The sequence below is a fragment of the Mobula birostris genome, chromosome 5 (assembly GCF_030028105.1).
Source record: "Mobula birostris isolate sMobBir1 chromosome 5, sMobBir1.hap1, whole genome shotgun sequence".
Classification (NCBI taxonomy): Eukaryota; Metazoa; Chordata; class Chondrichthyes; order Myliobatiformes; family Myliobatidae; genus Mobula; species Mobula birostris.
The window spans coordinates 191,544,535-191,557,298 of record NC_092374.1 but is presented as its reverse complement, the minus strand read 5'-3'; positions in this window follow the sequence as shown (position 1 = coordinate 191,557,298).

Here is a 12,764-nt window from a genome sequence, read left to right as displayed (position 1 = left end):
GTGATTGGGGGAAAGTACAGGGAGGATGCAAGAGTATATTTTAACACATGGGTTAAGTGCCAGAGGTGGTTGTAGAGGCAAGTTCATGAGATACTTAAGAGATTTGGATACTGTGCATGATAGAAAAATGAGGGGCTCTGAGAGGGAAGGGTTTAGGTCTTGGAGAGGGTTAGTTTGAACTGGCACACAGACTGTGTTGTCTTGGAATGAGGCACAACATTGTGGGCTGAAGGGCCTGTACTCTATCTTTGGTGGGCGGAGGAGTGGCTGTAAAATCCTGAATTTCCACCATGTGCAGTCTCTCTACCTGCACAACGGTGGGGGCCAACGTGCAGTCTGGAGTGTCAAGGTCAGGAGAGGAGGATGTTCTTTGTGAGTGCATTGGGGGAAGGGATTGCGGGGTCGCTGCAGATCATCGTCTCTGAAACACAGAGGGTGGATATCACTGCCACTTGATAAACCACGAGTCTTGTACCAGGTCTTGAGGTCTTCATTTTCAAATACTTTTTTCCTTAGTTGGTCTAAGGAAAGTGCCATGGATCAATAATTAATTAATGGGTCCACTGACCCCTGGTCTAAGGGCAGTTAGGCAGCAGACTCAGGAAATGTACACACATTATTGGTAAGTTTGCAGGCTACACAAAAATTGGTGGCATGGATAGTCAGGAGTGATGCCAAAGGATTCGGTAGGATAGAGACCATTTAGAAAAATAGTCGATGGAGAGTGATGTGTTACACTTCAGGAGGTCAGATGTGAGAGGGAAATACATAGTAAATGGCACCGATGTACTGAGGATGGTGAGGCCTGAAAATGCATTGCAAGTGGAGAGTTGGTAAAGAGGGTGTACGGCATAGAATAAAATGAAGTCCTGTTGCAGTACGATCACAGGAGTATCATGTGCATTTCTGGTTGCTTCACTACAGGAAGGATGTGCGGACTTTAGAGAGGTTCACCAGGATGCTGCCTGCACCAGACAGTATTCACTATGAGAGTTTGGATTGTTTTCTCTGAAGTATTGGAAGCCGAGAGGTGACCTGTTACAAGTTTCTAAAGCTATAAAAGGCAGCTGAGGGGGAACATTTAAAGGAAGTTTATTTATTGAGATACAATGTGGAATAGGCCCTTTGAGCCACACTGCCCGGCAATCCCTTGATTAAATTCTTGGCTAGTCACAGGACAATTTACAATGACAAATTAACCTACCAACTGGTACTACTGTGGACTGTGGGAAGAAACTGGAGCACCTAGAGGAAACTTGTGGTCATGGAGAGAATGTACAAACTCCTTACAGGCAGCAACAGGAATTGAACCCGGGTCACCTGTACTGTAAAGCATTGTGCTAACCACTATGCTGCCTTGTGGATAAGTCTTACACACACAGGATACACAGTGATGAATAATGGTGTTTAAAAGAAATTTAGACAGGCAGGGAATGAAAGCATATAGACCATGTGTAGGCAGATAGGGTTAGTTTGAACTGGAATTGTGGCCAACACAGACTTTGCGGTACAACTCCTCTGCTTTACTGTTCTTGTTTTCTGTCATAGGCAGAGGGCAACAACAGATGTACAGATGTTCTCGGAGCCTCTTGGAAAGAATGTCACGGAATCTGTTCCAAGCACCAGAAGCCCTGGATAAACAGCAGAGTGGGCCATGCTGCAAACCTTTCATTCTGGTATCCCAAGTGCTTTGGGCGCCTGGGTTGAGTTTGAATTCACATACGGTACAAGGCTGCAGCTCCACAGCAATCATGTGGCAGAGACTTGCTGCTCAGAAAGGCCCTGCATCAAATTACATCTTCCTCTCCAATCTATTGTCAGGAGTGTCTTGGGGAATCCCACCTTTGCAGAACAGACGGGGGAGGTTGAATGTCATGGGCGTGAGAGAGTTGATGGAAAAGCATGTCAAATCCTTTCTTGGAGTGCTGCAGAAACTTGGGCTAATGGGAACACTACAGCGAAGAAACAGGCCCTTGGCCCATCCCCATGCTACTTAGGCCTATCTACCACCATCTGGGCCACAGACCCCCATACTCCTCCCATCCAGGTACTTATCCAAACCTTGTAAATATCGTAGTCAAACCTGCATTCATCACTTCCGCTGGCAGCTCAGTCCACAGTCTCACCACCCTAAGTGAAGTTCTCCTGAGACTCCCCTTATCTATTTCATCGTTCACCCTTTAAACTATAACCACTCTGGTGTCACCCAACCTCAGTGGAAAAAGACACTCATAATTTTGTAGTACCGGGGGAACTAACACATCCCACGCCCACACTCTGGAAAGTCTGATCACCTGGCTGTACTTCTATTCCCTGAGTATAGGCAGAGACTGAAAACCACAGCACCAGCAGTGAGGACCAAGAAGGTATGGACGAGGGAGGCGCAGGAGCGCCTACAGGACAGTTTTGAGTTGGTGGACTGGACCGTATTCAGGGATTCATGGTCGAGCCTGAATGAGTACATCACTGCTGTCACCGACTTCATTCAAACCTGTGTGGATCAGTGTGTGCCTACCAAATCTTGCTGTACATTCCCAAACCAAAAGCCATGGATGAACCAGGGGGTTTGAAGATCTGTGGCATTCAAGTCTAGCGGTCCAAGTCTCTGCAAGAAAACCAGGTATGACTTACAGAGGGCTATTTCAAGAGCGAAGAAACAATTCCAGGAGAGCTTGGAGATGACATTGGATGCAGTTCACGTCAACTCTGACAGGGTTTTGCAGGACATTACATCCCACAAAGTAAAACCCTACATCATGAATGGCAGTGATACTTCACTACCAGAAACTAGGGCTAATTGGAGCACTATCAACGCCTTTTATGCTGGCTTTGAAAGGGAGAATATAACTACAGCTATGAGGATCCCTGCAGCACCAGTGACCCTGTGATCTCTGTATTGGAGGTCAATGTCAGGCTGTCTTTCAAGAGGGTGAACGTTCGCATGGCTCTGAAAACCTGTGCCAATGGACTGGTGGGTGCGTCCAAAAACATTTTCATTCTCCCATTGCTACAGTCGGAAGCTCTCACCTGCTTCAAAAGGGCAACAATTATACCAGTGCCCAAGAAGAGCCGGATGAGCTGCCTCAACGACTATCGGCCAGTAGCACTCACATCTACGGTGATGCGGCATTTGAGAGGATGATTATGGCTAGAATTAACTCCTGTTGCAGCAAGTACCTGGACCCACTGCAATTTTCCTATCACCGCAAGAGGTCTGGAGTGGATGTGATCTCACTGACTCTTCACGCAGTCTTGGATCACCTGGACAATACGAGTACCTATGTCAGGATGCTGACTATTGACTACAGCTCAGCGTTTAACACAATCGTTCCTACAGTTCTAATCGAAAAGCTACAGAACCTGGGCCTCTGTATCTCCCTCTGCAAGTGGATCCCTGACTTCCTAACTGGAAAACCACAATCTGTGCGGATTGGAAGTAACATCTCCACCTCGCTGACAATCAACACTGATGCACCTCAGGGATGTGTGCTTAGCCCACTACTCTACTCTCTCTGCACCCATGACTGTGCGGGTAGGCACAGCCCAAATGTCATCTATAAATTTGCTGACAAGTTGTTGGCAAAATTTCAGATGGCAACAAAAGGGCACACAGGAGCGAGATACAGTATACCAGCTAGAAGAGTGGTGTCACAGAAACAACCTTGTACTCAGTAAGACCAAAGAACTCATTGTGAACATCAGAAAGGGTAGGATGAGGGAACACAAGCCAGTCCTCACAGAGGCTTCAGAAGTGGAAAGGGTGAGCAATTTCAAGTTCCTAGGTGTCAATATGCCTGAAGATCTAACCTGGACCCAACATACCAATGCAGCTACAAAGAAGGCACAACAACAGCTATATTTCATTAGAAGTTTAAGGATATTTGGTATGTCACCACAAAAGCACTCGCAAATTTCTACAGATGTACTGTGGAGAGCATTCTACCTGGCTGCGTCATTGTCTGGTATGGGGGACTACTGCAGAGAGTTATAGTCAGCTCCATCATGGGCACTAGCCTTTGTAGTATCCAGGATATCTTCAAGCAGTAATGCCTCAGAAAGGCAGCATCCATCATTAAGGACACGCACCAACCAGGAAATACCATCTTCTCATTGTTACCATCAGGAAGGAGGTACAGAAGCCTGAAGGCACACACTCAACGATTCAAGAACAACATCTTCCCCTCTGCCATCCAGTTTCTAAATGGACATTGAACCCATGAACACTACCTCACTACTTTTTAATTTATGTTTTTGCACTAATTATTTAACTATTTAATATATATAGATGGGCTCAGTGTAAAGCAGGGCTTTACACGTGATGGAATGGGCCATATCCACTACTTCTAGTAGGCTTTTCCATCAATATACTCTCCACCACACATCTATAAAAGTTTGTCAAAGTTTTAGATGATATCCCGAATCTTTGCAAAACTTCTGAGAAAGTAGAGATGCAGCTGTGCTTTCTTTATAATGGACCTTATGTGCTGAATGCAGGACAAATCCTCTGAAATGATAACACTGAGGAATTTAAAGTAGCTGACACTCCCCACCTCTGATCCCCCAATGAGAACTGGCTCATGGACTTCCGGATTCCTCCTGTTGAGATCAATAATCAGCTCCTTGGTTTTGCTGACATTGAGTGAGAGGTTGTTATGGCACCTTTCAGCTGGATTTTCAATCTCCCTCTTCTATGCTGCTTCGTCACTCCGATTCAGCCAATGACAGTGGTGTCGTCAGCAAACAAACGTGACATTGGAGCTGTGATTAGTGTCATGATCATAACTATACAGTGAGTAGAGCAGGGGGCGAAGCACACAGCCTTGTGGTGCGCCTGTGCTGAAGGTGACGGTAGAGGAGATGTTGCCAACCTAAATGGACTGAGGTCTGCAAGTGAGGAAACCGAGGATCCGGTTGCACAGGGAGGTATTGAGGTCAAGGTCTTGGAGCTTATTGATTAGTTTTGAGGGGATGGTGGTATTGAGTGCTGAGATATAGTTGATAAAGAGCATCCTGATGTGTGCATCTTCACTGTCCAGATGTTCCAGGGTTGAGTGAAGAGCCAGTGAAATGGCATCTGCTTGTGACAGAAGGCAAATGGGAGTAGATCCAAGTGGCTCGTCAGGCAGGGGTTGATATGTTTCATCACCAACCTCTCAAAGCACTTCATCACAGTGGATGTAAGTGGTACTGGACAATAGTCGATGTGGCAGGTCACCACATTCTCCTTAGGCACTGGTCTAATTGCAGCCTGCTTGATTTTGGTAGGTGGGTACCAGACTGCTGAAGTGAGAAGTTAAAGATATCAGTAAATACTCCAGCTTGTTGATCAACACTCAGTACTCAGCCAGGAAATCCCATCTGGGCTGGATGCCTTCTGTGGGTTCACCCTCCTGAAGGGTACTCTCATATCGGCCTCAGAGACTGAAATCACGGATTCATCTCTGGGAGTTCAACAAAAAGGTTCAAAGGCTCATTTATCATCAAAGTATACAACTCTGAAATTCTTCTTCTCCAGATAGCCACAAAACCAAGAAAAAAACGTCAGCACGATCTTCAACCCCCAAATCCCTCCTCCCACACAAAAAAACAAGAAAGAGCAGGCGAAAAAAACACAATATATGAAAATACTATAAGACCAAAAAAAAAGTATTTTGTCCAAGTCCATATCCAAAGCACAGAAAACCTGGGTAATATTCTCCGAGCAGAGCAGCAGGCACTCCCTTCTCCGGTAGCAGAGCGATCCCACCAGCGATCAAAAGCCAGTCTCCCCTCTCTGGCAGCAGAGCGATCCCACCAGCGATCAAAAGGCAGTCTCCCCTCTCTGTAGCAGAGCGATCCCACCAGCGATCAAAAGGCAGTCTCCCCTCTCTGGCAGCAGAGCGATCCCACCAGCGATCAAAAGGCAGTCTCCCCTCTCTGGCAGCAGAGCGATCCCACCAGCGATCAAAAAGCCAGTCTCCCCTCTCTGTAGCAGAACGATCCCACCAGTGATCAAAAGGCAATCTCCCCTCTCTGTAGCAGAGTGATCCCACCAACGATAAAAAGCCAGTCTCCCTCTCTGGCAGCAGAGTGATCCCACCAACGATCAAAAAGCAATCTCCCTCTCTGGCAGCAGAGTGATCCCACCAGCGATCAAAAAGCAATCTCCCCTCTCTGTAGCAGAGCGATCCCACCAGCGATCAAAAGGCAGTCTCCCCTCTGTGTAGCAGAGCGATCCCACCAGCGATCAAAAGGCAGTCTCCCCTCTCTGTAGCAGAGCGATCCCACCAACGATAAAAAGCAGTCTCCCCTCTCTGTAGCAGAGCGATCCCACCAGCGATCAAAAGGCAGTCTCCCCTCTCTGTAGCAGAGCGATCCCACCAACGATAAAAAGGCAGTCTCCCCTCTCTGTAGCAGAGCGATCCCACCAACGATAAAAAGCAGTCTCCCCTCTCTGTAGCAGAGTGATCCCACCAACGATCAAAAGGCAGTCTCCCCTCTCTGTAGCAGAGCAATCCCACCAACGATAAAAAGCAGTCTCCCCTCTCTGTAGCAGAGCGATCCCACCAGCGATCAAAAGGCAGTCTCCCCTCTCTGTAGCAGAGCGATCCCACCAACGATAAAAAGCAGTCTCCCCTCTCTGTAGCAGAGCGATCCCACCAACGATAAAAAGGCAGTCTCCCCTCTCTGGCAGCAGAGTGATCCCACCAACGATAAAAAGGCAGTCTCCCCTCTCTGTAGCAGAGCGATCCCACCAACGATAAAAAGGCAGTCTCCCCTCTCTGGCAGCAGAGTGATCCCACCAACGATAAAAAGGCAGTCTCCCCTCTCTGTAGCAGAGTGATCCCATTAGTGATAAAAATGCAGGCAGTCGGCTTTCACCTACTGTTTCGGAATATTTCTATCTCCCTTGTTGCTTTAATTGGTGAACAATGGAAGCTTTAATCAGTGAAATGGAGCTGAAGATTGTTTCAAGCCCCGTCCCGCAGCCTCGTCAATACGAGATTTGTGCAGCAGCCTCTGTCTCCCGGAATCCCCTTAGAGAGTGCAGACACTGAAACACCTAAATGATCTCCAAACTACAAATCACAGGCTCCAACAGTTCCAGAATCTCATTCAAAACAAATGTAAAAGACACAAAAAAAGTGAAATATATGGTTCTATCTGTGCAGAAGATGTGGCGGCTGGGGGAGGGGGCAGAGTGACATAGGGATGGGGGGGGGGAGGGGGAGGGAATTACCGGAAGTTGGAGAATTCAATGTTCATACTAAGGGGTTGGAGACTACCCAGATGATAGATGAGGTGTTGCTCCTGCAACCTGAGTTTAGCCTCATCAGCCATGCTGAGCTTGTCAATTTCATCGACTTTACTTCAAACTTCCGCCCAGCCCTCAAATTCATTTGGTCTATCTCGGACACTTCTCTCCCCTTTCTTGATCTCTCGGTCTCCACCTTGGTTTGCGATCATGTTTGCTGTTGTGTGCTGGGGCAGCAGGCTGAGGGTAGCAGACACCAACAGAATCAACAAACTCATTCGTAAGGCCAGTGATGTTGTGGGGATGGAACTGGACTCTCTGATGGTGGTGTCTGAAAAGAGGATGCTGTCTAAGTTGCATGCCATCTTGGTCAATGTCTCCCATCCACTACATAATGTACTGGGTGGACACAGGAGTACATTCAGCCAGAGACTCATTCCTCCGAGATGCAACACAGAGCATTATAGGAAGTCATTCCAGTCTGTAGCCATCAAACTTTACAACTCCTCCCTTGGAGGGTCAGACACCCTGAGCCAATAGGCTGGTCCTGGACTTATTTCTTGGCATAATTTACATATTACTATTTTAACTATTTATGGTTTTATTACTATTTATTATTTATGGTGCAACTGTAACAAAAACCAATTTCCCCTGGGATCAATAAAGTATGACTATGACAATGACATCTCTGGAGACAGACTGTCCACTGACATCTTCTACAAGCCCACTGACTCTCATAACTACCTCAACTATACCTCTTCCCACCCTGCCACATGCAAAAATGTCATTCCCTACTTCCAGTTCCTCCGTCTCTGCCGCATCTACTCCCAGGATGAAGCTTTCTGTTCCAGGACATCTCAAATGTCCTCTTTCTTTAAGGATCGTGGTTTCCCTTCTGCTGTCATTAATGATGCCCTCACCCGCATCTCCTCCATTTCCCGCACTTCGGCGCTCACCCTATCCTCCCGCCACCACAACAGGGACAGAGTTCCCCTTGTCCTCACCTACCACCCCACCAGCCTCCAGATCCAACACATTATCCTCTGCAACTTCTGCCACCTTCAACAGGACCCCACCACTAAGCACATCTTTCCCTCTCCACCCCTCTCCACTTTCTGCAGGGATCGGTCCCTCCCCACGGATCTCCCACCTGGCAATTAACCCTGCAAGCGTAAGTGCTACACCTGTCCCTACACCTCCTCTCTTGCCACATTCAGGGCCCCAAACAGTCCTTCCAGGTGAGGCAACACTTCACTTGTGAGTCTGTTGGGGTCATCTATTGCATCCAGTGCTCCCGGTGCGGCCTCCTCTACATCAGTGAAACAAGATGCAGATTGGGGGACCACTTCGTTGAGCACCTCCACTCTGTCTGCCACAACAGACAGGATCTCCCGGTAGCCACCCACTTCAACTCTGCTTCCCACTCCCATTCAGATATGTCCATACATGGCCTCCTCTACTGCCATGATGAGGCTAAACTCAGGTTGGAGGAGCAACACCTCATATACTGTCCAGCCCCTTGGTATGAACATAGAATTCTCCAACTTCCAGTAATTCCCTCCCCCTCCCTTCCCCTATCTCTATTTCACTCTGCCCCCTCCTCCAGCTGCCTATCACCTCTCTCCTGGTTCCACCTCCTACTACTACCCATTGTGTTTTCCCCTATTCCTTCTTCACCTTTCCTGCCTATCACCTCCCTGCCTCCCCTCCCCCATCCCTTTATCTTTCCCCTTACTGGTTTTTCACCTGGAACCTACCGGCCTTCTCCTTCCCACCTTCCCCCCACCTTCTTTATAGGGCCCCTGCCCCTTCCCTCTTCAGTCCTGATGAATGATTCCGGCCTGAAACGTTGACTGATCGTTTCCACGGATGCTGCCTGACCTGCTGAGTTCCTCCAGCGTGTTGTGGGTGTATTCATTCAGATCCTCTGATGAGTCCTTGAACACGGCCCAGTCCACCAACTGAAGCAATCCCATAGCCTCTCCTTGTCTCCCATGACCACCTCTTTGTTGTCCTTGCCTCTGGAGTCTCGCTCTTCAGCCTTGTATCTTGTAAGCAGATAGGAGGAGGACAGCTGAACGATCAGATTTCCGAAAGTGCGGTTTAGGGAATCGAATGATAGTGCATTGCTTATGGTAGTACAGCAGTAGTCGAGTGTGTTGGGACCCCGCTGCTGCAGGAGATATGCTGATGATAAATTTCTTTAAGCAAGCCTGACTGAGGACCCCAAGAATGATTGGAAAGGCGTCAGGGTAGGCTGTTTCTTGTTTGCTTATCACTGCACTCAATACCTCAAGTTCTTGCTTAACACCAGCCTCTGGCGATACGTAAACCACGGTCAGAATCACTAAGGAGAACTCTCAGTAAGTAGAATGGCTGGCACTTAATCAATAGATGTTCCTGTTCAGGGGGACGAGAGCGTGACAAGTCCTCTGTGTCTGAGCACAAGTGGGTAGGTGACCAAAACTGCACACGATACTCCAAACTAGGCTTCACTGACGTTAAATACAGCTTCAGTGTTACAGCCCAACTCCTGAGTTCAATTGTCTGATTTTTGCAGGCCACGGTGCCAAAATCTCTCTTTGGGACCCAGTCTTCCCGAGTCACCACTTCCATGGAAATCTAGATCTGTATTCCAGGATCCCTTTGTTCTGCTGCACAAGGTGGCAAAAGCTGCCTCTTGAGGACAGAGATATTCCGGGCTGCCGGCTGCTCAAATTAGAGAGAGAGGCCTTCCAGTCAACCCACAACCAACAAAACTCATTTGTTATTCTCCCTGCATTCTCATCTAATCTCTCCCACTTCCACCAATCCCCTACACATGAGGGCAAGTAACTACTCTCTCCCGATTTCACCAAATCCTGTCACATGAGGGTGTGACGAAAGAGGGTTACAAAAAGTACACATAGACTAAGATGTTGACTGTCCTGTGCTGGCACCAGTGGGATCAACAGTTGATCTGCCACCTGTCTTCAGGAGAAAGAGAGATAAGGAAGACAATGGAGCTGCATTTGGAAATGTTAATGAAGAGACGAGAGAGTTTAACGGAAGGAGACACTGGTCTGAGAACTGTCAAGATTGGCTCCTTTTTGAACCCTGAACTGTTTGAAGTGTGATGGACAGGCGATACCCCAGCAGGGGGATAAAAAGGGACAGCTTCGCTAAGGCAGGACACACACGACACCACGAGGTAACGAGACCCTGGAAGTGGTGCGCCTCCCACAAGTCGGTGGGAGTTTTTGGAGCGCTGATCGCGGGACCAAGCCAGAGACGCACAGAGTGGAAAGGTACGATCGGCGGGTACCTGGTGTGTGTCCGCCCTTGCCTGGGTGCCGGGTTCACCGCTGAGGAACGATCGTATCTGAAACAGAGGGGTCAGTCGGTGACCTCAGAAGACATTACAAAGGGCTCGCCCGAAAGCTGACTGCGAGGAATATCGAAGGTCTGTGTGGAAGCCGTTTTGAATATTCATTCGCTTTCGCCCTCTCTCTCCTTCCCCCACCCCCCCCGTCCACCGGCACGGCTGTGATTACTGTGAACTGAACTGAACTCAATTGAACTGAACTTTGCGTCACTTTGAAAATGGTCATTTACCCCTAGACGACGATAGAGCTTGATTGATCCTATTATCCTAGTTCTGTGGACATGTGTGTTTATCATTGCTGAACTGTTAGTTCCAGTAATCCAGAATCCAACTGAGTGATCCATTTCTGCTGGTTTGGCAACCCAGTTACGGGGTACGTAACAAGGGCAAGTAACTACAGTACTCTGTCCTGATACCGTCACTCCCCCCTCACATGAGGGGCAAGTACAGTAACGATGGCCGTCGGACCTACATGTGAGGTGATTCTCGAGCAAGTGGGGGGAGGGTGTAACCCATTGGTCACGGGGTGGACGTGCAAACACCACAGAGGCAGCAGCAGAGGTCAGGATGGAACACGGGTCTCTGGTGCTGTGAGGCACTGGTTCTGCCCGCTGAGTAGCCTTACATCCAAACGCTGTGCAGGCCACGGGTTCTCGGGAATGTTGGTAAAGCCCCTGGGGCTCTTGCTAAACACCTCCCTCAATGGACTCGCTCTTCGACTTCACCACAGTGTGAAGAACACCAAAACCACATGGAAATTTCTACAGATGTACCATGGAGAGCATTCTGACTGGCTGCAAAGAGTTGTAAACTTAGTCAGCTCCATCACAGACACTGGCTTCCGTAGTATCCAGGGCATCTTCAGGGAGTGGTGCCTCAAAAACTGGGTCCACCACCACCCAGGACATGCCCTCTTCTGACTGTCACCATCAGGTAGGAGGTACAGAAGCCTGAAGGCACACACTCAGCGATTCAGGAACAGCTTCTTCCCTCTGCCATCCGATTCCTAAATGGACATTGAACCCTTGGGCACTACCTCACTACTTTTTTTCTTTCTAACATCGCATTACTTATTTAATATATATACCCACTGTAATTCATTTCTTCCCTCTATTATCATGTATTTCATCGTACTGCTGCTGCAAAGTTAACAAATTTCACGACCTACGCTGGTGATATTAAACCTGATTCCTTCTGCCCAGCAACAGGAATTCTGCAGATGCTGGAAATTCAAGCAACACACATCAAAGTTGCTGGTGAACGCAGCAGGCCAGGCAGCATCTGTAGGAAGAGATGCAGTCGACGTTTCAGGCGGAGACCCTTCGTCAGGACTAACAGTCTCACTCTTCCTTCAGTTAGTCCTGACGAAGGGTCTCGGCCTGAAATGTCGACTGCACCTCTTCCTAGAGATGCTGCCTGGCCTGCTGCGTTCACCAGCAACTTTGATGTGTGTTCCTTCTGCCCAGCTCCACGTTCCCGATTTCCATTCTGCTCCCATCTATTGGTCCTTCTCAAAATCAAAGGCACCATATTACGTGGTGATAGAGCACAGAAGCAGGCCTTTCGGCCCAACCTGGCCCTGCTGACCATTAAGTAAACTCATTCCATTTACCAGCACTTGTTCTATATTTTGGCCTCTCCAGTGTCAGGTTCCCAATCAGGGCTCCACGGTCACCTCGGTTAATGGTAGGAGCCCCAAGTCTCGGAACCCCTGCTCTATATAACGTGATGAAAGTATCTGCTTCCACCACCCTCCTAGGCAGAACATTTCAGATTCCAAACAGCGTCTAGGTGAAAAATAATATCCTCAGATATTCTTTAACCCAGTTCCCCCCCCCCCCCCACCACCACCACCTTCAACCTTTTCCCGCCGTCTTCAGACAGCAGTGCAGCGGGGGAAATCCCCCGTCCATGCCCCTCACAATTTCGCCTCCCCCGCGGCCTCCGCTACTTCAAAGAAAACACACCCAGCCTCTCCAGAGACACAGGGGACGCTGGACCGTGCGGCCACAAACTACCTGACGTTTCCACTGAAAGTTCGGCAGTTCATTTTCCACCCCCGATGTTCCTCCCGTCCCCCGGCAGACTGGCGTCCCCACCCTCAGCCCCAGCCTCTGTTGCCTCCCACCCTCACCCTCACCCCCAGCCTCCGTTGCCCCCCACCCT